The sequence below is a fragment of the Acomys minous genome, assembly GCF_964271855.1.
Source record: "Acomys minous genome assembly, chromosome: 3".
NCBI classification, from domain to species: Eukaryota; Metazoa; Chordata; class Mammalia; order Rodentia; family Muridae; genus Acomys; species Acomys minous.
In genome coordinates, this window is record NC_140485.1 from 78,589,202 (window position 1) to 78,613,469 (window position 24,268).

General features: G+C 52.0%; 1 protein-coding gene and 1 long non-coding RNA gene across 4 annotated transcripts in view; one reads left to right on the forward strand and one right to left on the reverse strand.

Annotated features, from left to right (window-relative positions):
• LOC311594194 overlaps window positions 1-24,268 on the forward strand; it is a 522,815-nt gene that overhangs the window by 259,739 nt on the left and 238,808 nt on the right. The window lies entirely within an intron of this gene.
• The window catches only part of EPB41L1 (erythrocyte membrane protein band 4.1 like 1), a 130,669-nt gene that overhangs the window by 73,610 nt on the left and 32,791 nt on the right, over window positions 1-24,268 (reverse strand). Inside the window, exon 1 of one of the 3 annotated variants that reach the window (XM_084775642.1) lies at window positions 1,101-1,562. The exons of the other annotated variants lie outside the window; for them this stretch is intronic. The gene's annotated coding sequence lies outside the window, so the exon portion shown is untranslated. Of the gene's footprint in view, window positions 1-1,100; window positions 1,563-24,268 lie in introns of those variants that run through there. 3 annotated transcript variants of the gene reach the window in all.

Below are 24,268 nucleotides of genomic sequence, written 5' to 3' on the forward strand. Positions count from 1 at the left end.
CTGCCTCTGCCACCAGCTCCATCTGGAGTCATGGATGGGTGGCGGGCACAGAGCACCTCTATTCTACGCACCATAGCCTGGGACAGGAGCTACCATCCAACTGCTACGATTCCAGAAGGCTCATGGGACTCCTAGAGGCCCAGCTGATGGAGCAGCTGGACCCTGCACAACCCCAGAGAGGTCCTAAATCCACACCCACCCTGGGGTGCAGGGGAGGTGACATGCCAATCCAGAGTGATGGCAGTAGCACGTGGCTCCCTGCTCTCCCCCACCAATGCATCACAGAACTCTGGGGGAAGCCAGAAACAAGAACCCTGACTGGCAGGAGAGAGGGTGGCAGCAGCTCCAGAATATTTCCCGGGTGCTTTTCTAGCCTCTCTGGCCCATACAGCCAGTCAGTGGCTTCAGCACCCAAGAAATACCATAGTGGCTGGGGTCACCTCCACCTCTATACCTGTCCCTGAGACCCCAGCCTCTTGGGGACTTGACCTCTCCAAGTGTGAAGGTTCCAGGCGCAACTGGGAAGACACACAAGCCATCTACCTCTGATCAGGGGGTACAACTACCAGCCAGGACAATGCCAGTGTGAACCCTCAGAGGACCTGAGGGGTAAGGTTCATACATACATCCAGCTCAGGGAGGGAAAGGAGGAAAGGATGAGGAGTCAGTGCCAGTGAGAAAAGGGTCCGTAAGCAAAGGACATACTAAGAACTCTCCAAGCAGGCAACCTCTAGCCAAGATACTGTGCTAGGGCATCGCATCGTTAGCTTGTAGAAGAAAACCAAAAGAGCCTTAGGCAACCAAAGGAAGCAGCTGGGACGGCTTTCCAGAACAGAGTGGGCCAGCTTCCTAAGCCCATCACCCAGCACCGGCTCATACTACACCAAGGTGCCAGCCGACACCTCTGACTCCTGGCGCTGAAGAGGCTGCAGAGGAGAGGACCAGCAAAGGTCTCCTCCACACTGGCCAAGGGGGCCAACAGCCTTTCGGATCCGCTGCTAATCGCACCCCCTTTCCTCCCTCCGGGCTGGAGGCTGGGCCTAGATGTAGCACACCCGGGGTCCCCAATGCCATCTGATCACCGGTCCCCACGTGCCTACCTGGGCCTGGGGGTCCCCATCTTGGGCCGGCTAGTGAGGGCCGGGTCCCCTCGGCTCCTCCGGGCCCGCAGGCCGCGGGGCGGGGCGGCGCGGGCGGGCTCTGCGGAGCAGCCTGTTCCGCGACACCCCCGCCCGCTGATGGATGCCGACTGCAGCAGCAGCGGCGGCGGCGGCGGCGGCCGCGGCGGTCGGCGTGCGCCGGGGGCTGGGCACCGTGCCCACAGCCCCGGGCCTGGCGCCCGCCGCGCGGCCCGCCCCCGCCGCGGCCTCCGCGCCCAGCCCAGGGGCGGCCGCTAGCCTGCCTCCTCGCGAGCGGTGCCCAGCCCCGGCCTCCGCCTCCTCGGCTGCCTCCCCCCGCCACACACTGTCCACTGAGGGACGAGGTGGCCGTCTCCACCCTGGTCCCGGCCAGCCGGCCTCCTCGCTCGCTTCCTGGCTCCTGGGCTCTCTGGGCCAAGCCCTAGTGGGGGCTCGGGGAGAGGGGAAGGGGGAGGGGAGAAGAAGGAGGAGGATCCCTGACTCAGAAGAGGTGACTCAGCCTCCGTGGGCCTCCCGTCCCACAGAGTCGGATCCCCTTCACTCCCCTACAGATCCCTTTCACTCCCCTGCAGCACAGCGCGGGGCAGAACCCGCTTGGGACACAGCGTTACTCTCCCACTGGGGAACCCACATGGCAACTGCCTTCCGGGAACCATCCCGGCTTGAGTGTCCCCGGGGGGTATGTGTGTGTGCTCCCCAGGACCCATGTGCTTTGGTGACAGTAGTGTAACAGCGAAGGAATCCTGTAGGGGTTGGACCTGGGTAGCAATGTTTACTATATATAAGGACACAGGGTACTGTGTGCAGCCAGGAGCTAGGAAGGGGCCGCAGAGGTCATGGCTCAAAGCCAAGCTAAACCTTGCCTCAGCGGCACTGTTACAACTCAAAAAGCCAGTTCCACCAGGTTACCTCCCCTTTTATGCAAGCCTTCGGCAGCAAAAGAGCACTTTGGAAAATAAAGGGCCTGGATGCCAATCCAGTTCTGCTACTGGTCCAGCAAGTACTCATGGCAAAAGTCTGCCATGCTCCAGGCTTCAGTTTGCAAACCATGAAAGAAAGGATTACATTTAGACTTAACCTACCTCTGGATCCCAGAGTGTGTGTGTGGGGGGGGGGGGGGGGAAGGCCTGGGAGAGATGGCAGCGACTCACCAAAGATGGCTACCATGTGGGACCTTCACTCCCAAACATCACCATCAGCCGCCCCACCCCGGGCATGCTCAGCCTCTTCTTTCATTCTTCCAACATAGTATACCTACTACGTGCAGGCCAAGTGCTGGATATCCTGAAACACGTGACTTCATCTACCCAACCCTCCACTGCAGTTGTGTCAAGTCTTATCCTCGGGGGCGGGGGGTGGGGGGGGTGGGGGGGGGTGTGCCCTCTCTCTGCTCAGCTTGTCTCGCATTCCCTCCCCCCTCCCCCGCCCCCTCCCTCAGGTAACACTAGATCCTAGCTCCAAACCTAGAGTCTTTTAGGCTATGCCCGCTCCCGGCATCCTTAGGGGATCCACAGAAGCAGCCTTATTCCTTTGCCCCACAGCCAACCCAAGCCTTCTCTTCAGCGTAAGACGAGTCCCTTCCTCGGGTGCCTCAAGAGTGAGCACCCAGGACCTTGCTGCTGCTGCCTGCTGTCCACTAGGCTCAGGAGTGCCCGAGAACAGAGTGACACGCCCTCACTCCAGACAAGAGGTGGAAAACAGATCAGCTCAAGGCAAGCGGGAGAGGCTTCCTCCCAGACCTTATCTGCTGGTATCCCAGGGAGCCTCGCAGCCCAGCCGCCCTCAGGAGTACAGCCTCCCAGCAAATCACTGACTCCCAAGGGTAGGCGCTGTTGGAGTTCAATGTTTATTCAAATTAGTGACTGGAACAACCTGCCAAACTCAGGAGAGGCATCAGAGGACCGTGCTGCTCTGTGGGCACAGCTGTGGAGAGGGCCGCCACCCTCCACTGCCTGGCTCTGGGCATTTTGTTTCCCAGCTGACCTTTCTTCCTCTTCTGCTTTCTCAACCACAGGCTCCCAAGGCTGCGGAGCCAAGGCCCTCCCCATGCCTCACAGTTTAACTCTTTCCCAGACACCCCCCTGTCTCTTCCCAACAACACTGCCACTCCCCCACTGCCCCCCTCCCCCACTGCCCCCCTCCCCCACTGCCCCCCTCCCCCACTGCCCCCCCTTCCCCATTCTTCCCCTGGGGCAGAGCCTGGTTCCCAGCCTCTTTGGCCACAAGGAGCCTCTCACTTTCCCAGGAAACCCCAGGCTACTTCAGAATCAAAGCAGGATGTTCCCAGACTCCATTTTAGGTTCCTACCCAAAGGGCCCCCGGTTCACTTCCGGCCAGTGGCAACCCACTGAAAGTTGGGCTGCTTCTAGAATGATGTTTGTTTCTATTTCTATGGTTTTTTTTTTATCGTTATTATCTGTCATTATCTTCTAGTTCTATTATTAGCGCTTTCCAGTTTGCAGAGTGCTTGATTTCACAGCATCATCTGAGTGACTATCACCCCAAGGCCCAGAGTGGTGAGTGACTTGGCCAAGGTTACTCTATACAGAAACTCGGCTTGCTGGACCACATCCCTTCCACTTTCCCTACATAATCTCTCCAGAGAAATTACCAACAAGAGACCGCATGGCGACTCTAAAGAACGCATGGTTCCAGAGGTGGCAGAGAAATCCCTGCCCGGTTACTTTCCTGTTTCCGGTCCCCAAGCAGGCCAAGGCATGGATACAACACCACCTCCGGGCCTCATGAAAGCCGCCCTGGGGGGGGGGGGGGGAACAAAGGGACCCTGATGACAAGGAGGCCATCACGGCACATCCTTACATGGGAGTTAGTCTGCTTGCAGCCCCGCCTCTGTCTCTCCCTTCTGGTTTACTCTCATGAGCTGTTTGACCTCTCGGAGCCTCGGTTTTTTAATCACCTATAAGTTGAGAGGACCTCTCTAGTGCTCATCTGTCTCAGGGATGCCATGAGAGGGACTCAGCAGAGGCTCTCTGGAGAGAGAGGACTTGCTGTGTGCTCTGCCCAAGGAAGAGGACAAAGTCTTTCCTTTTCCATTTTAACAATAAGGGGACTTGTAGGTGTAAAAGTCTAAGGTCTCAGAGAGCCAGGACACAGGGGGAAGGCAGCAGCCTTAGCCCCGGGCCTCTAAAACCACCAAACTCCAGACTGGACTCTTCCGACACCCTTTGACCTTCAGGGGAGGAACTCAGGCCCCAAGCAAAGCAGAACTTCCCAAAGTTGCCCTCAGGTAGTCAGGGGTCCAGAGATTCCATCACCCAGGACATCTTGGTCTGGCGGAGGATGGGGGAGGGGATGAGGTGCGTTCTCAGTGCTGCCCCAGGCATCTTTCCTTCAGTAAAGCAGTGATGCTTACATGAAGGCAAGCCCTGGAAGCCAGGTAAGGAAGAACTGGAGAGCGCAGCCCTGATCTCACAAAGGATCCAATGGGTGAGGACAGCACACCGGCCAGGACAATAGAGGGCCCCAGAGAGTAACCTCTGAGCCTGGCACTCGCATTCATGAGATTGATCCCCGAAATGATTCACTGGCCCTAAAATTACTAATCCCTTTTAAAGTGACCGAGGCTGGAGGACTTGCCAAAGCTCACCCCCCCTCACCCCCCCAGTCAATGGCAGGACTAGGCTGTGACCCTCAGAGCCATCTGATGCCAAACTCTGCACGTCAACCCTCACTGATTCCCCTCTTGCCTCCAGGTCTGTGCTAAACAACACAGGAGCCGCCAGCCACGGGCGGCTAGCAAGTACCTGAAGTGTACAAATGGAAACGTGCAGTAAATGTAAGACAGATGGTGGAATTTGGAGTCTGAGTGCTAAAAGTAAAGAGAATATTATATATCTCAATAATTTTTGCTTTAATATTATGAGACCAGCCATGGTGGTAATGGAATCTCACTCAGCACTGGAGAGACGGAGGCAGGAGAATCAGGAATTCAAGACTAGCCTGGGCTACTGTCTTAGATTAATTAAAATTTATAGATGTACCAGGTGAAATAAAATCTCATTGGAATAGCATCACTGGGGGGGGGGGGGGAGGGCGCTGTTTCTGGGGATCCAACCCAGGATCTTGTACATACCAGACAAGCACTCTATCCCTAAGCTACAACCTCAGTCCTGCCTCTGTATGTAGGTAGTACATGCATAGATACATGTAGGCGTACATGTATGAAGTGCTGTGGAATACACCAGGGGCCTTCCATCTGATCTTTTTGAGACAGAGTCTCTTCACTGAGTCCAGTGGCTGGACAAACCAAATTGGCCTTAAAATCGCAGGAATACCTGCCTCTGGCCCTGCCTCCCAAATGCCAGGATTTAAAGATGTGTACCAGGCCCAGGGGTCCCACTCAAACTGTGGCACCAGCCAAGGACAATACAGGCAATAAACTATAAACTCCTACCCAGATCTAGCCAATGGACAGAACATTCTCCACAATTGAGTGGAGAGTGGGGTATGACTTTCACACGTACTCTGGTGCCTCATATTTGACCATGTCCCCTGGAGGGGGAGACCTGGTGGCACTCAGAGAAAGGACAGCAGGTTACCAAGAAGAGACTTGATACCCTATGAGCATATACAGGGGGAGGATGTCCCCCTCAGACACAGTCATAGGGGAGGGGAGTGAGGGGAAAATGGGAGGGAGGGAAGAATGGGAGGATACAAGGGATGGGATAACCATTGAGATGTAACAAGAATAAATAAATAAATATTTAAAAAATAAAATAAAATAAAGATGTGTACCACACTGGGTTGTTTTGTTTGTTTGTTTGTTTTTGTTTATATAAAGTTTTGCTATGCTCCCCAGTGGACTGGACTTGAACTCTTGAACTCAAGGGACCCTCCCACATGAGTTTGTCAGTGCTAGGACTGAAAGCATGCGTGAGCTGCTTTTTTGTCTTTTTAATTGCATGTATGGCTTGCACATGTGGCTTGCACTGGGTTTCTTTTGGTCAGTATGGACTTAGATACTCTGACGACCTAAGGGAGCCCATGGAGATGAGAGAAGGTATCTCGGAGGATGGGGTGGCCAAGATACACTGGATTAAAACAGAGGTCACACAACAAGGGCATTTCAGGGCAAGAGATCTGCAAGACATCCGGCTCTGGCCCCAGAGGGCAGCAGGGCCTGGGTGGGCTGAGCTAAGCCCCAGGCAGCTGAGAGCTGGGCCAGAGAGAGGAAGCTGCTGGAGCCAAACTTTCCAAAGCAGCGTGTCCCTCGGGCTTGGGAAGCTCTGCCTGGCAAGGCTGCTCTCCCTCACCGCTGGCACTCTCGGGAAGGCACTGGGGGGTGGGGGTGGGGGCAGCGGGGTCTAAGCGGAAGGAGAAGGCAGGGACCCCTCCCTTCTAGCTGCTCCCCACTTCCCTTCCTCTCCACGTCTCTAGGAAGCCTCCCAAGGGTCTCACTTCCCCCTGAACCTTGGCCTAGATTGGGAACCACATGCTCCCACATACCGTCTGGTGTAGATTGCTGCTGATGCCTCAAAGCTGCATGGTAGGCCATGAATATAAAGCGCTAGTTAGTCCATAGCTAGGACAGCATGGTGGAAGAGCCAAACTACCCCTGGGAAAGGCTGGTACAAGGTGGGGTACTTCTCAGTAATAGAAGCTCCATGCCCGTGTCAACGCCTTGACCTACCTAAACCTAGAGTTGCTTATGAGCACCCCAGCCCCCCTTTTTTCTCTCTTTCCGTTTTTGGTTTTTGGTTTTTTTGAGACAGGGTTTCTCTGGGTAACCCTGGCTGTCCTGGACTCACTTCTGTAGACCAGGCTGGCCTTGAACTCACAAAGATCCGCCTGCCTCTGCCTCCCTGAGTGCTGGGATTAAAGGTGTGTGCCACCATGCCTGGCTTGAGCACGCTGTTTTAGCACTGCTACAAGATCACTTGGCATTACCCACCAAGGAGGCCTGGCAGCTCAGATGCCCTCCTCCACCACAGATGAGACCCCCTCAGTGCCTCTGCGGTATCCTTGGTTTCTCCCAAGTCCACATATCCTCAAGACTGCATTCCTTCCCAGGAAAACCACCCCCACCTCACCTCCTGCACCCTTCCCCCACCCTCTGCCTCCTCCACCCATGCTCTGCCCAGCCTAGCATGCCTTCTCTGCTTGTCACACCCGTGGCTCCTCTTGTCTGCACTTCTGAACCCAGGCTCAGACGTGAAAGAGGGGCTGTGATTTGCCTTCCGCTGCTGTGTTGGTGGGAGCCAAGCCCTGGGCACATCTGGACATCCCCACAGCATGGACAACTGGCTGCTGCTACTGGCCTCCAGGAGCGCACCAAGGGGCAGCCTGCTCACCTTCCCAGTGAAGAGCCCTCAGCTGCGCCTCATTCTCTGGTGAAAGGGACTCACTTCAGCTTGACTCATGAGATCTCTCCTTGTGCCTCAGCTTCGGTCTCAGAACCTACATGATTTGCTCTGTCAGATGGTTCTAGGTCCCCAGGGTGCAGTAGCTCTGACACACGTGCTTGCTTTCACACAATTTTTCCTCTGCCTGGAATAACTTGCGCTTTCCCATGGTCATTCTTCTAGTCTTCGCCCAGGAAGTCCTTCCTCGGTCCCTCCTCTCTCAGACAACCCCCTGTGGCTAGACAGAACATTGGCCTTTTTCCTTCCTCCCAGCACTCTGCCCAGTGTCTATGGGTTGTGTGACCTGCATAAGGCTCTTAACCTCCTGATGCACTGTAGCTTTAGAAAAGAACCCACTTTGCATCTTTCAAACCAGGAGGGCTCTTCTTGGTGGCCATGTACGCACAGTATGGTCACCTTCACCCCAGAACCAAAGGTCAGGAGTTGGGAGGGGGGAGTCAGGAGCCCCCCCTAGAATGTCAAGACACACCCGAGGATGAGTTCTTTCACATCAATGTCACTTTGGCTACAGTTCCTTCTGGCACCCCCGTGCTTCCAGCCACCGCCTGGGAAGTGTGCCTTCCTCTAGGAGTCTGGAAACCGTGCTATGAGGCCTGAATATGAAAAATGTGCCCAAGTTCTCACTGGATATAGCCTGTCACCCAGCCTGCCATCAGGAGCCGGAAGTGTCAGATGAGGTTTCGCTGCTGTGGCATCACGGGTTCCTTGCAGTCAGAGGAGATCTGAGGGAGCATCACATAGAGGCTGGGAGGAGGGAGGCGACAGGAGAAGAGCTGTCTGTGCGCCTGTGGTCCCCGGTGTGGAAAGAGGCTGCAGCATCACTATCAATCAGCAGCCTCTTTGCAGAGTGTTAGAATCCCCAGCTACAGGCTGGCCTGGTGCCTAGCAACTTGCCTACATTTTCCATCTTAAATCTCTCAATAGCCTGTAAAGTAGAAATTACATTCACCTTGATTTTTACAGGGGATGAAGCTAAAGTCACTGGTCCAGTGTTCCTTTGATGATGGATAGGGGACCCCGAGACTCAGCCATAGGCAAAGCTAACTCCAGGGCTTGTGTACATCTGCTCTTCACCCTGCACTCATTTGGCTGAACACAAATATATTGTGGAGATGCTGAGATGTTTTAGGGCTTGCCAAGGGTCAATTTGTGATGTGCATTTTTTTGTATCTATGTTATAACTCAATAAGATATATCTTATTAAAGATATATGTGTATATATATATTCTGTGTGTGTGTGTGTGCGCATGTGCTTGTGTGTGTGTGTGTGTGTGTGTGTGTGTGTGTATAAATGCATGCATGCCTGTGCCTGTGGGCCTGCAGGTATATATAGGAGTGTATGACAGCTAAAGCTGTCTACCTTGTTTGTTTGTGCAGCAGGATCCTTCACAGCCACAGGGATCTGCTTGTCTCTTGCTCCCTAGCACTGAGACTGCAAGCAGACGCCACCATTCCTGCCTTATTTAAAAAGCAAAACCAAAACCATGAGTCCTGAGGACATAACTTGTATCTTCAAACTATCTCCCCACCTCAAGAAAGCTGGGGGTTTTTTTGTTTTGTTTTTTTGAGACAGGGGCCCTCATTCTGTAGCTCTGCCTGTCCTGGAACTCACTATGTAGACTCACAGAGATCCATCTGACTCTGTCTCCCACGTGCTGGAATTAAAGGCGTGAGCCACCATGCTTGACCTAAGAAAGAAAATTTTCTGGAAAAAAAAAAGTTTTCTATGAGCTGGAGATGTTTGTGGTGTGAAATAGTCTCAGCACTAGGTTCTCAAAATGTCAGGATGTCTCTCTTCGTTTCTTTCCGGCCATGTCCACACTCAAACAAGAACTGATCTGAAGGCCTCGTGAACCACCAAGCCAGGCCAAACAAAAACTCACCTGCTGCCCGTTGCTCGGCTTACAAACATGTGCTCGCCTCCCCGTCTCCGCCCTGGGACCACCCAGCCAATACTCCATTTGCACAAGCTGGCACTGCTCTGCAGTCTTTGCAACCTTCTCCTTATCCATCCATCTGCAGAGAGCAGACGGCCAGACCAGGCACTGCAACACCACTTAATCCCAGCTTTAGAAGGTAGCCAGGCAGGAGATGTCTGTGTGCTCCCATCTACTTGTACCAGGCCAGGCTAGGGAGAGAGAATGCTCGTGTGTAAACACAGCCTTCTGTTTCAGCAGCTCCTGCTTGGACTCCTCTGGCCAACTGGGCCCTCTGCGACTTTTATCTCCCTGCCCAAAATAACCATTGGCTTGCACGGTTCTCTGGGCATGGATCGGACTGGTAGGATCTCAAGCAGCTTGAGGAGAGAGACACATTATCATCTTTGCTTTCCCAGTGCACCACGCAAGCCTGTGGCATTTATCTAGCTCCTCTGTATACTTGGAAGGGACTTGTGGTGGGAAATAGGAGCTCGCTGCAGGAAACGGTCACGTGATCTCAAAGCTCACAGTTCCGTAGAAAATTAAATAGGGACGCCAGCCAATTGCAGCAGACTACAGAAGTCAGGGAAGGTGCAAAGGAAAGGATGATGTTTGGGGGAATTTGGAGGGAAAGAAATTGGTGGAAAGTGGGTGTCAAAGGCTTTAAGCAAGAGGTGGCACTTGGACTGAGCTCGGAAGGCTGAAGAACAATCTAGGCTAGGAGCTGGCTTAGCATAAAAAACAGGCGTGGTGGGAGAGCTCAGGGTAAGTGAGGGAAACCGGGCGCACGTGGTCTGGCACCTGGGATGCTGAGCGTTGAGGCTGGGGCTCAGAAGGCAGATGGAGCCAATCAGAGCCTTGAGTGACATGCCAAGTGGTTCCCTGCCCTGTCTAGCAACTAGCCACACGCGGCCTATATTTAAGTGAGAGAAAAGGAAGCGGGATGTAAAATGCACAGCCACACGTACTCAGCGGTTATCAGAGTGGACTCTGAAGATTCGAGGCCAGTTGGTTGTTGCAGCAGCTTCTGCTGGGCAGTGATGAGAGCGGAGAGGAGAGCAGTCAGAAGACTGGACTGGGGAAGAGGCAGGGTATGACTGGCCTGGTGTGTGAGGGAGGGAGACAAAGGACCACAGGGTAGGAGAGGTGGAGGAGCAGCACAGCAGAGATCAAGACGCATGTCTCAGGTGAGAGCTGACAGGGCGAGAGAGCTTGCCGCACAAGCCTGACAACCTGGGTTCAGGTCCCCAGACTGCAGTAAAAGCCAGGCCCAGGCACAGTGGCGTGTATTTCTGAGATTACAGTGGTGTGCATGTCTATAATTCCAGAGTGCACGTATGGGGGATGGAAGGACAAGGGAATCCCGAAAGCTCCAGGGGGCAGTTAGCCTGGCAAACGCTGCAGTGAGAAGAGGGACCTTTTTCCTCAAACGAGACGGAAGGTGAGAGCCAAAATGTGTGGTTGTCCTCTGACCTCCACACGTGTGTTGTGACGTGAATGTGTCCATGAACACACACACACATGCAAACACAGGAATAAAAATAAAGCATGTCATTTCCCTCCCCTCGTGTCTTCCCGTTGGCAAGCAGAGGGGCAGTGGTTCTCCGTGTGTTGTCCCTGCACCTGGGGCTCACGAGGGTGGGATCCTCAGACTGAGCCCAGACCCCCTGAATTGGAAGCCAGCTCAAGAGTAGCCATCAGCCCTCCTGTTATGACGAGTCGGCAGCACAGAGCAACACCACAGCTCCAAAGCAACCTTGGCCTCGGGGTCAGAGGACCCAGCTCCTGTCCTGCCTCAGCCATCTAGTGCTAGTCTCTTTGTGCCTCAGTTTCCTTGTTCCACTCTATGTGCTTACTGTAAGGATTAACAGGGATGATACTGCATCTTAGAAAATATTCGACTAAGCCACTGATGGTGGTGCATGCCTTTAATCCCAGCACTTGGGAAGAAGAGACAGGCGTCTCTGTGAGTTCAAGGACAGCCCGGTCCACAGAATGAGTTTCAGGATAGCCAGAGCTACATAGTGAAACCCTGTCTTGTGTGTGTGTGTGGCGGGGGTGGGAGGTGGTGGGCTGTTAAGTAAAATGTCTAATTCAAACAAGTGTTCAATTGACATTACTTGGAAGGCAGAGACCGGAGTTTGAGCTAGCCTGGGCTATACAATAAGATCCTGTTTCAAGAAGAGAAAGAGTAGAGGAAGAAGAGAAAGAACAAAAGAGGAAGCGGCAGCAACAGCTGGGCGTGGTGGCGCACACCTTTGAACCCAGCATTTGGGAGGCAGAGGCAGGAGGAGCTCTGTGTGTTCAAGGCCAGCCTGGTCTACAGAGTGAGTTCAAGGATAGCCAGGGCTACACAGAAACCTCATCTTTTAAAAAAAAAGCAAAAAACAAACAAACAAAAACCAATCATTGAATATAGAGCAAGCCCTTGGTTTGCCCACGTACAGCAGCAGCAGTTTGAAGGATCCTATCTCTTTAGGAGCCACGATCTCCCTGAAACTGCAGGGTTTTCTCTTGGAAAAGGCACAACGCACATGGCGTGCAAGCAGATATGAGTTACACTCGTGCCCTTACTGTAAGCTGAGGTAACAAGATTTCTTCTTATTTTGTTTTCATTTTGTTTGTTTGTTTTTGAGACAGGATTTCTCTGCACAAGAGACTTCTTGAAGCCCATACATAGGTCACCCTCTGGGTCCATGAACAGTTAGGAACATTGGCCAAAGTAGATTCAAATTAACAGTGGCAAGTCTCCCCCTCCGCGCGCGCGCGCGCGTGTGTGTGTGTGTGTGTGTGTGTGTGTGTGTCTGTGTGTCTCTGTGTGTGTTGTATTCCTGTCTAATTTTTAAGAACCCTTTCTATGCATGCACAAATTGAAAGATGCATATCTTTCCAATTCTGTTTTATATATATATATATATATATATTGAGATAGGACCATGTTTTATAGCCCAGGCTGGCCTCAAACTTGCAAATCTTTACCCTGCAATAAGGAGTCCACCGAGGAAGATTTGAACCATTGGCCTAGGCAGAATACTGTTGTAGACTGGGTCATGGCTGTGTTTCCCTCCCGGAACCTGTCCCACGCCAGCCTCCCCTTCCCCAGCGTTCTCTGGGCTCTCTCTGTGGAGGGCAACATGCAGTCCTGAGACACACTTTGCCCCTCGCTGCTTCCCAAAGAATAGACAGATTGTCCCCAGCTCTGCAGTGCAGGAAGGGCAGAACCTGCCTGGCCTCTCAGGCCCAGCGGACTCCAAGTCCTTGGCTCCAAGGCCAACCAATGAAGAGGCTCCCCAATGGCCCCCACCCCGCCTCCAGTAACCACGCCAATGGCTATACCTTTGGACACCTGGTAGCACCATCATTTGCAACAGACAAGAGTTATTCTCAGTGGACAAGTGACGGGACACAGGGCACTTCTACTGTCAGAGCTACAACTGCCACCAACCAGCTCCCATGGGTCACAACCCACTTTGTGAGTGCTCTAGTCTGCCGACATGGCCAGGGGAGCCATGCCAACTTCTAGAATGGATGGCTTGGGTTATTGACCGTGCTTGTCATACCAGGCTAGGCCCAGGTTCACAGCAGGGAAAAGGCTACCAGACGTGAGGAGGAGCTGCCAGACTCGACCAGCAGACCAGCACAATCTCCCTTGACCAGTGTGCGCCAAACGCCGCCCAACTGGCACAGGTAAACCCCAGCAACACAGCCCCTCCAGCCCTGCCAGGCCAAGCTGGGGCACCTTAGAGGGGGCTGATGTTGTTTCACCCCATCACACTATTATGGTCTGGATATTAAGGACTGAACGTTAGGAAATGGTACCAATTTGCACATTGTCAAAGCACTGGGGAGCAGAAACAGATAGATTTCCAGAATTCGCTGGCTAGCCAGGATAGGCAGCTGAAGAGATTCAGTGGAGACCCAGTCTCGAAAGACAAAGTGGGAGCAACGGAGGAAGAAAAACGACGTCAATCTCTGGCCTCCATATGCACACATACATGTGCACACACACACATGTGCAACACGCGCACACAGGCAAGCACATGGGCGCACCCACAAATACATATCACAAAATCTTTTTCTGAGGGAGCTGGAGAGATGGCTCAGTGGTTAAGAGCACTGTCTGCTCTTCCAGAAGTCCTGAGTTCAACTCCCAGCAACCACATGGTGGCTCACAACCATGTATAATGTGATCTGATGCCCTCTTCTGGCATGCAGAGGTACAAGCAGAGAGAGTACTGTATATATAATAAATAAATAAATTTTTAAAAACATCTTTAAAAAAAAAAAGAAAAATATAGTGTGTATATGAGAATGCATACCGGCATGCATGTACGTGTGGAGAACCAGGTCTCTCAGTGGCCTGGGACTCCTTAGGTAGACTAGGTCGGTTGGCCAGCACTCCCCAAGAACCTCTGGACCTTCAGTGCTGGGATTATAAGTATATGTCACCACACCCAACATTTAAAAAAAAAATGGCTCTAGGGTCAAATTCAGGTCCTTGTGGTTTTTGTTTTGTTGGTTGGTTTTGTTTTTTGAGACAGGGTTTCTCTTTCTCTGGATAGCCCTGGCTCTTATGGACTCACTCTGTAGACTAGGCTGGCCTTGAGTGCAAAGGGATCTGCCTGCCTCTGCCTCCTGAGTGCTGGGATCAAAGGCCTATGCCACCACTGCCTGGCATTCATGCTTTAAAATATATAAATTTTAATGTTACCAGAGGGTTGGCTTTTTTTTTTTTTCATCACAATGCGATCATTTCTTTTTTGCTTGTCTGGGCTTTGTTCTGCTTGTTTTGTGGTGGACTTGTGGACACGTGTTGAACAGAGATTAGAGATCACGCCTAGCTTCTGGCCAGAGCTATTCAAAGTCCTTCCTGGTATCTTGACAGAGCCCTCCTTTGCTTTTGAACTTTGCTGCCCTTCTCAGCTACTCCCTGGGGTGTCACTAGCTGGGAGCCCGGCTAGCAGGTCCCCATCATCTCCTGACTTAGGGCCCGCCATGGAAGTCCCATCCAGAGCTCCCGGTCCATGAATCTAGCCGGGTCAGAAGGGGTCCAATTCCTTCATTCTACAGCAAAGGCAAAAAGCAATCGTAAGAAAGGCTGGCGTGGTGGCAAAGCCACACCTGGGCTCGCTCTCCCTCCCTGTGGGGCACGTTTGAAATCATATCGTGGAAGGGAGCCCATCTTGCAGATGAAGAGGCTGAGTGGGGCCCAGCAAGCTGAGCACTCGGGTACCTCGCCCGGGGCCACACTGGGAATCCGGATGCGGACACTGATCTGATTTTGACGTACGAGAAGTAAGCTAAACCGGAGAGATGAACAGCTTGTACAAAGCCGTGGTCTCCAGAAAGAGTCCGGTGCTCCAGAGTCTCTGCTCCCACCCCCTCCTTTCTCTCTCTCTGGCAAGGATCCCAATGGCTGCACCACCACCTCCTCCCAGAACCCTACAGAAGCCCATCTAGGGCCAAGCGCCCTGCATCCCGCCTCTGGCAATGGGTCCTACCGCCTCCTCGGGTCTCCTAGCAACAAGATACCCCCCGCAGTGTCTCCACTCTCTCCACCTCTGGGCTCTTCCAGCTGGGCCTGTCTCACCCAGGCAGGGGACTGAGGGCTTGCTTCTCTCATGAGGATTGCTGCACCCACAGGGGGCAAGCGGGAGGGAAGCAAGAAGGTAGAGCCAGCCTGCATGGCCCCCACTCTGGGCCTGCTCCCAGCCTCCACATTTGGGGCATGGGCTCTGGATGTGGTGACCTTTTCCTGAGCCTCAGATTATCTGCTGACGGGGACAAAAAAAGAAAAAAAAAAAAAAGAACCAAATCCTAGGGCTTCAATTCTAATAGACTCCATCTTATTTTTGTATTTTTAAAATACATGGTTTCTTCCCACCAGAATACTTAATATTCAAAACAATAATAAAGAAACACTAGTGACAATAGGCCTGGGGACATAGACCATTGATAGAGTGCTTGACTAGAAGTTCGAGGTTCTGGATTTGATCCCTCAGAAACACATACACCAAAAACAAACAAACAACCATCAGCAACAAAGACCCTTTTGAAACTGCCTTGGCTAGGGCTGGAACGTAGCTCAGTTGGCAGAGAACTTGCCTGCCATGCAATGAAGCCCTAGGTTCAAACCCAGCATCACATAAACCAGACACAGGGCCGCAGGCTTACAATCGCAGCATTTAGAAGGTGGAGGCAGGAGGATCAGAAGTTCGAGGACATCCTTGGCTACATAGCGAGTTCCAAGCCAGCCTGAGGAGGTACAGGAAGCCCCGTCTCAAGCCAAACCAAACCTAGAAAGCGACTTCCTCCTTACGTAAGGCTCACAGCCACACCAAAGAAGCAAACACTTCTATTTCTATGCCCATTTTGCAGGCAGTAAAACCGACCACTAACTTACCTAAAGATACCCGACTACCAAACGCAGCACGTGACCTTGAATGACTGTGTCTGACACTGGTGGGCATGCTCTCCTCGAGAGTCATCTGGTCCTCGCCTCTTACTGCAGAGATGGGGAAACGAGAGGAGAGGACGGGTGTGCGCTGAGCCTGCGTACCTATTTACTGAGCATCTACTGAGTGAGCTACACACGCTGGAACGCCGTCGTCCAGGGCTGTGCGTGGTGCCTTCTCGGAATTCATTATGCTAGTGTCTCTACTATTCTATATGTTGTCTCTATTCTATCCACAACAAAAAGCACAACAAACAAACAAACAAAACAAAAAACAAACAAACCAACAGGGAAAAAACTGTGACAGGAAGATGACAGCAAACATGCAAATTTTAAGGCTGGCTCATACGAACGAGAGCCACAAAAATCACCCAAACTTTGTGATATTTTTTTTTTCTCAAACTGTCAAAACTGTGACAGTTTTGAAAGTCAGAGAAGGGCAAGTGCCATGGAATCTTTCTAGAGAATTTTCTAGAGAAAATTTTATGTTGCTGCCAGGAAATCTGGGAGCTATAAGAATGCCAACCAGGTGGGCTGGGCCCTCCCCTGGCTCTCTGTAGGAGCAGAGGATCCCAGCGGACAAGGAGTTGGCTTGGGGCTGGTTCTTTGAGGATCCACAAGCTGGTCACCACATGATGCGGAAGGAGATCCCAGCAGCCACTACGAAGCCAGAGGTCTATGATTAGAAAGCAAATTATAGGCCTCGCCCTGTCGGTTTCCACCACACAAGACCTTCCTGGCAGTCAAAGGGCTTTCACGAGAGTTGTTCACGGTTTCCAGAGAGCGTGAACACATTCGAGGCAGGAAAATGGTGGAACTGTGAACGGACGGAGAAACAGCACTACCGAAGCAGAAAATTGCCCAGACAGGTGGAGCTGAGGCCGCAGGGAGGCAGCAGTTCACACAATTAAAAGCAGGGCTTGGGCAGCAGCCAGCTCTCCACTCTGCCTTGAGGCTTCCTAGCTGTTTGGCTTTGAGCAAGTAGCCAACTTCTCTGAGCCTTTATGTGTCAGCTAAAAATTGGGGCTGATTTTTATCAGCTATACAGTTGATACAGAGTGAGATGACTACACACACACACACACACACATATCTATGTATATATACATAGATATTTAATCAAGTATCTAACCTAGTTCTCACCACATAATGCATAAGACATAATAGACACTGACTTTTAAAGCTCTAATGGACCAGGAGATGGCTCAGTCAATAAACCACTTGCCTTAAAAGCATGAGGATCTGGCCACGCATGGTGGCGCACGCCTTTAATCCCAGTACTCAGGAGGCAGAGGCAGGTGGATCACTGTGAGTTCCAGGCCAGTCTAGTCTACAATGCGAGTCCAGGACAGCTAAGGCTACACAGAGAGACGCTGTCTTGAAAAAAAAAAACAAAATAAAACAAAAAGTATGAGGATCTAAATTCGGATCCCTAGGACCCACATGAAAAGCTAGGTGTGGTGACATGTGTTGCAGTCCTAGCAAATTGTGAGATGGAGGCTGACGGCTGGAGCCTTGGAAGGTCGCTGGTCACCTAGGCTAGCTTATTCAGACCCAGGGCAAGGAGAGAGCCTGTCTCAAAAAAAAGGGGGGGGGTGTGAATGCCCAAGGCTATCCTTTGACCTACACACACACACACACACACACACACACACACACACACACGCGACGTGCATGTGCCTACGCCAAATACGCACTTCTGAATATAAGTCCAAAAGAGGTGAAAACAGCATCAACAAGACAGTTCCACAGACCAGTGCTGCTGCAGCCCAGTTATTCACAACAGCCAAGAGGTAAGGAAAAAAAAATGTCTATTGATAACAAAATGTGACGCATACAATGAAGTATTATTCTGACTCAGAAAGGAACACGGATGACCCTTAAGAACATTATGCTAAGTGAAACAAGCCATTCATAAAAAGACAAGTGCTGTGTGATTCCGTGTATAGGAGGTTTCTAGTCAAAGTCATAGAGGCAGAAAATAGAGCGGTGGTTGCCACAGGCTGGGAGAGACGGGGAGTGGGGAGTTATTGTTTAATGAATAGAGTTTTGGTTTTTTAAGATAAAGAAGTTCTGGGGAGCCAACAAGAAGACTTAGCAAGTAAGAAGAGACTCACACCTCATGGCCTGAATTTGATCCCCAGATCCCAATGTGGAAGGAGAGAGCCAACCCTCAAAAACTGTACTATGACCTCTCAACATGCTACGGCATGCACACACCTGCACTCTCACACACAGACGCACACACATATCATCATCATCATCATCATCATCATCATCACAGTAATAATGTTTTATTTCAAAAAGCTATGAAGATGGATGGATGGATGTGATGGGACACAATGAGCACATCCTTAACACTATTAAACTGTGCACTTAAAAAAATGAGGGTCAACAGGGCGCAGTGGTGGCACAGGCCTGTGACCCCAGCACTTTGAGAGGCAGAGGCAGGCGGATCGCTGTGAGTTCGAGGCCAGCATGGTCGACAAAGCAAGTCCAGGACAGCCAAAGCTACACAGAGAAACCCTGTCTCGAAAAACAGCAACAACAAAAAGATGGTCAAATGAGATGGCTTAATGGGTAAAAACTTGCTTTGCAAGCATGAGAACCTGATTTTGAGTCTCTGGCACCTTTTTTTTTTTAAAGCCAGACATAGGTGCATGTGCCTGTAACTCCCACATTAGGGCAAAGACGGGACAACCCCAATGACCCAGTAACCAGTCAGCCTAGCTGACCAGACAGCTTAAGGGTCAGTCAGAAAGGCAGAGAGTGACAGAGGAGACACGTAATATCCTGCTTTGGCCTCCACATTGGTGCACATGGGCAAGTGCCCCATATACTCACACATATAAGGTACAATACACACACACACACACACACACACACACACACACACACACACACACGGATGCCAAATTTTAGGATCTATGTGTTTTGCTACAATTCAAAGAAAAACATAGTGCTACACAAAGAAATATAAACAAGAAGAAAAGACAAAGACAAAATGAGAGCGAACCAGGAAAGCCGGGACCACAGTAATACTGAGACACAGCCAGACATAGTGGCTCATGTTTTAAATCCCAACAGGCAGATGGATCTCTGTGATTTCAAGGCTAGCCTTGTCTACACAGGAAGTTTCTGACCTGTAAGACCCTGTCTTAAAAAACAAAAGATAAGGTCTGGAGAGATGGCTCAGAGGTTACGTGCACTGCCTGCTCCTCCAGAGGTTCTGAGTTCAGTTCCCAGCAACCACAAGGTGACTCGCAACCATCTATAATGAGATCTGGTGCCCTCTTCTGTCATGCAGGTGTACATGCAGACAGAACAATGTGTACATAATAATAAATAAATAAATCTTAAAAAAAAAAAAAAAGACAAAAGAGAAACACACATTGCAGAGCCTGAAACTTGAGCCACTCAACCTCCTTATCCACAGAGGCTTCCAATTTATTGCATCATCCTTACTGTTTTATGGGATCAAGTTTACGATTACACGGTTGTTACTACCCCCAACAAGTCTAATAATTCTGGGAAGCAGCCTTAAAGAAAGGGTAAAAGCCAGGCAGTGAGCTGGGCATGTGGCACACGCCTTTAGTCTGCACTTGGGAGGCAGAGGCAGGTGGATTTCTGTGAGTTCGAAGCCAGCCTGGTCCACAAAGCAAGTCCAGGACAGCCAAGGCTACACTGAGGGACCCTGTCTTGGAAAAAAAAAAAAGCCGAGCAGTGCCTTTAATCCCAGCACTCAGGAGGCAGAGGCAGAGGCAAGCAGATCTCTGAGTTCAAACCCAGTATGGTCTACAAAATGAGTTCCAGGACAGCCAGGGCTACACAGAGAAGCCCTGCCTGGAGGCAGAGGATGAGAAAAAGTAAAGACTTTGGGGACAGAGAGACCTGTCCAAATACATACTAAAATATAGCTGGCCCTAGCTCAAGTCTAATTAGAGCACCCTGCCCTCTGATAGGCCTATGCCAGAAGCAGGGCAGGGCTCCATTGCTGTAGGACCAGGCCAACTGGGCCAGCAGCCAGAGTGGCGCCAAAGGCACAGCTCGGAGCCCTCTCACCAGCTACATAATAAAGTAATTATGGGATTAGGGATAAAATTAGTCACTTGTGTAATTATTTTCCTTAGAACAAGAGCAGAAAAGGCCTTTTTAAAAGAGTCACTCCTTGGCCATCCCAAGAGCACTGATGCCCGAGTCGCAGATGAATACATACAAACACAGACACAGACACACACACACACACACACAGCAATGAGGTGCTGGCAAGAGAGGCCACAGTCATCTCCCTGTGCCTGGCCCGAGGCCCTAACCATACAAGACATCAGTGTCACACTGTCCCAGGAACACGGTCTCCTGTCAGGCACCTTTGCATGGAGAAACACTGTTCATATAAGAATTATCTCTGTGCATGTTGGTGTGTGTGTGTGTGTGTGTGTGTGTGTGTGTGTGTGTGTGTGTGTGTGTATGTGTGTGTGTGTGTGTCTGTGTGTCTGTGCGCGAGCGCGCATAACTGTGGTCATGTGTGCAGAAGCCAGAAGTCCAGTGGCCACTGAGTGTTCTCCTTGAAAGCCCTCCAGCTTAGTTTTTGAGACAGGGTCCGCCAACAAACCCACAGCTCATCAATTCAGCGAGGCTGACTGACCACTACAGATGAACCCTGCCACCTCAGCCTTCAGGTGGGCTGGGAATGTGAAGTCAGGTCTTCATTCTTGCTAAGCAAGCACGTCACCGACTGAGCCACCTCCCCAGTTCCTGATGGAACCATCTCTTCTGTTCCTCCCACTGCCGTGAGTACGCCCTCCACCTTGGAAGCTGATGGCACAATAAACCAGGCAGGATCTAGGGGATTGGAGGAGACCCTGGTATTAGCAGCTACAGTAGGTAGACTAAAGGCCCGCCCAAAGGCATCCATGCCCTCACACCCAGAATCTGTGGGCATTACCTCACAGGCAGAAGAGACTTTCCACATATGATTCAGTGACAGAGTCTGAGATGGAGGATGATCTGGGATTTTCCATGGGGCCAATGTAAACACAGGGACCTTGTGGTGAAAAGACGAAGACAGGAGAGGCAGAGACGTGATGGCAGAAGCAGAAGCTGGAGGGAAGCCTTGCTGACTCGGAAAGAGGACTCGTCAAGGAATGGGGGCAGCCCGCAGAAGCTGACTGCACAAGGTACTACGCACCCCCCTGCCCACCCTCACCCCCACCCTCCTACGCCGCAGCCCTGCCAAAACCTTGGCCTCTGCCTTATAAGGCTAAACCGAACAGATTTATAAAATTCCAGAACTTTAAGAACCTAAATATGTGGTAACTTGGCAAGGAAGTGCCAGGATGTAGGTCAACGAGTAGAGTGCTTGCTCGGCATCTATGAAGCCCTGAGTTTGAATCCCAGCACAACATGAAACTAGTAGTGATACATGCCTGTGACCCTAACATCCTGAGAGATACAAGGACCAGAAGTTCAAAGCCATCCTGAGCTATGTAGAATCTGAGGCCAGACGAGGCGGTATGAGACCCAGACATAAAAAGCATTTGCTGCGGCAGCACTAGGAAACCAACACGTCTCCTGGGCCAGTCTTGGAACCCATTTTCCCCTAGTTTGAAACTCTGATAAAATTTCCGCTTTCAGCGTCAGCCAAAGAGACTCCCTGATACCAGACATCTTCTAAATGTATCTATGGGGTCCACCCTCCTATCCCAAAGAGCTACCCCTGGGGACAGAGCCCAAGAGAAGGTGGCAGCTCCGGGCAGAAGACAGAGGCTTGCCTAGAGCTGCACTGCCTGCTTGTGACCCTCCACCATATCTGCAACTGACAGTCACTTTCCCTATAACCAAATGGGGTGTGGGTGGGGCTGCACCAGGGACAAAGGGCCAGAAGACACACGCCAGCCCCTCTTCTTCATTACCATGGTTCACTGCATCTGCAGTGTCAAGTCTAGTCTTCTATGGACGGAAAACCTCTGTGGGACCCTGTGAGATGACTTACCCTCCCGAGGCTCAGAGTCAGCTGAGGAGACTCAAGGCAGCGAGGTGAGGGGGGCCTTGGTTTGAACCTCAGTGGCTTAGCTCCCTACGCGCATGCCCAGTCACCCCCTCTGAGTTAAAGACCAGCAGCAGTGATGAGGGGCTAGGTGATGTGGTGAGAGGACCTGCTCCACACAGGAAATAGTTCTATGGGCTGAGGGAGGCCCCAGGCAGGTTCTGTCCCTCCCCCTGGCCCAGGGAGCAGAGGACTGAAGGCCCCACGGTATGGCAAGTCATCATGCTTGGCATCTACAGCCACTGCCCCAGAATTCCCCTCCTGGAGCCCCATCCCAAGAGCCCTTCTGTGGAAATAGAAAGAACGTCTGCAGCATGTTCCTGGTGGGTCTCGCTTACCCACACGACTACAAACAACCTGCAAGACCGTCACAAGAAAAGGGATACGTCCACTGTGTGTCAACGGTACACTCAGTAATACCACGGGACGGGCACAGTCGGGATTGCAGCTCCATGAGGAACCAGAAAAGAAAGAGTTGGGAAGAAACACACCAAACTCCCAGCGACGCTCAGGAGAAAATTTCCCCCTCCTCCTCCTGGTCTCCGAACTCTCAATACTGTGTTATTACTTTCATTAGGAATTAGAAAAACAGCAATAACAGCAGTCAGGCCCCAAGGAGCCCCAACACGGGGCAGATGAGGAAAGAGGAGGAGCAGAAAGCAGAGAGAAGGCCAGAGGGATGCAGGGAGAGCCAGAGGGAGCCAGGAAGATGGATGCCGAGTTCTGGAGACCAAGCAAGGGGTGCAGCAGAGGGAGTGTGAATGGGGTCACTGTGACCAGGGACACCTGTCCCCTGTCCCCACCTGCACTCATGATCAAGCCAGATGCCAAGAAGACACTAAAGTCCCCATTTCAGCCCTCCCTCACTCAGGGGTCTGGGAAAGTGGCCCCACCAGTGTAGACCCCAGGAGTGGCATTTACAACACAAACCGAGCTGCCAGGTGGGTGCCAGCACTTGGGAGGCAGAGGCAGGTAGATCTCTGTGAGTTTGCAGCCAGCCTGGTCTAAAGCTGTGTGACTTCCAAGACAGCCAGGGCTACACAGAGAAATCCTATCTCCAAACAACTACACAGCACCCAGATGAACTGCCACACCTAGCTACCTGTGTCCACCCCCAGACAAACAGAACTGGCTGCACAGAAAAGGGCCTACGATGATATAGGCCCTACGTGGAACCCGCTACTGTCTCCAGGATAGTCACATCATTTATGGTCCCCTAGGGAGCAGCCAACAGCACACAAACGCACACTCACTTCTTGGCCCATCCCTGGCCTCTTGAGACATGAGACTCTGCCCTTGATGTAAGCTACATTGTGTGCTCAGAGGGACATCTCCATTGCACGTACTCAAGCACCCACCCTCCCACCCACCCACCCAGCCACCCACCCAGCCTCCTTTCTTCTTCTCCTCCCCTTCCTCCCACCTCCTTCCCCACACCCTCCCCACTGACAAACCTCAACACAGGAGCAAGGTCCTCCAGCACATCCTGCCTGCCTTCAGTGTCCCGTTGCTACTGCCCACTACATGTGAGATGGACGCTGGCCAAGTCCCGGCTGCTGTGGGCCCAGAGGGGTGGTGGGAGGCTGGGCCACAGAGTCCAACCCCAAACCACGCTCTGAAGGCCAATGGCCTTTGCAGCCACCTTTGACCCTCAATCTGGTGAGTCAAGAAGAAACAGGGCTGAGTCACTCCCAGATGTCCCCCGTTAAGCCCATTTTAAGACAACTGACGGTTGTGTGTACTGAATTCCACAGCCTGAAGATGAAGGTCACCCTGCAGGCCAGCCTGTGGGAGTAAGCCTGGCCGGGCCAAGATAAGGCCAGCGACACCTAGGCTACCCATTTGCCAGCAGGAAGCTCACTGTCGTCGCTTGGCTCCTCTTTCGGTGCACCTGAGCAGTCCTGAAGTGAGGTCCCTGGGGATCTAAAAGTGTGACTCAAACATCAGCTCCAACGCAGGTCTCCCCGCGTCAGACACCATCAACCCAAGGCAACGCTTCCCTCTCTCGGCTCTTCCAGAAGTGAGTAGCCCTTAAGCCCAGCTGTGGGGCACCACAGGTCCTGCAACTGAGGACTGCTCCCCAGCCTAGGCTTTCTCCTCTCCGTGCCTTTGATGGGAGAGACACCAGAGAGAGGTATTAGAGTTTCCAACTTGTCCGCCTTGATGACGACAACCCTGACGGGTGCTCTTCGTACTCCTGTATTGTCAATGTGGAAACCGCAGCTGTGCTAGCCTCCCAAGATCATCTACCCCGTGCAAGTTAAGCCTGGACGCCAGGACAGCTGGGCCTCTCCTGCTCCATCAAGTTCCTCACTGCACGCTGCCCA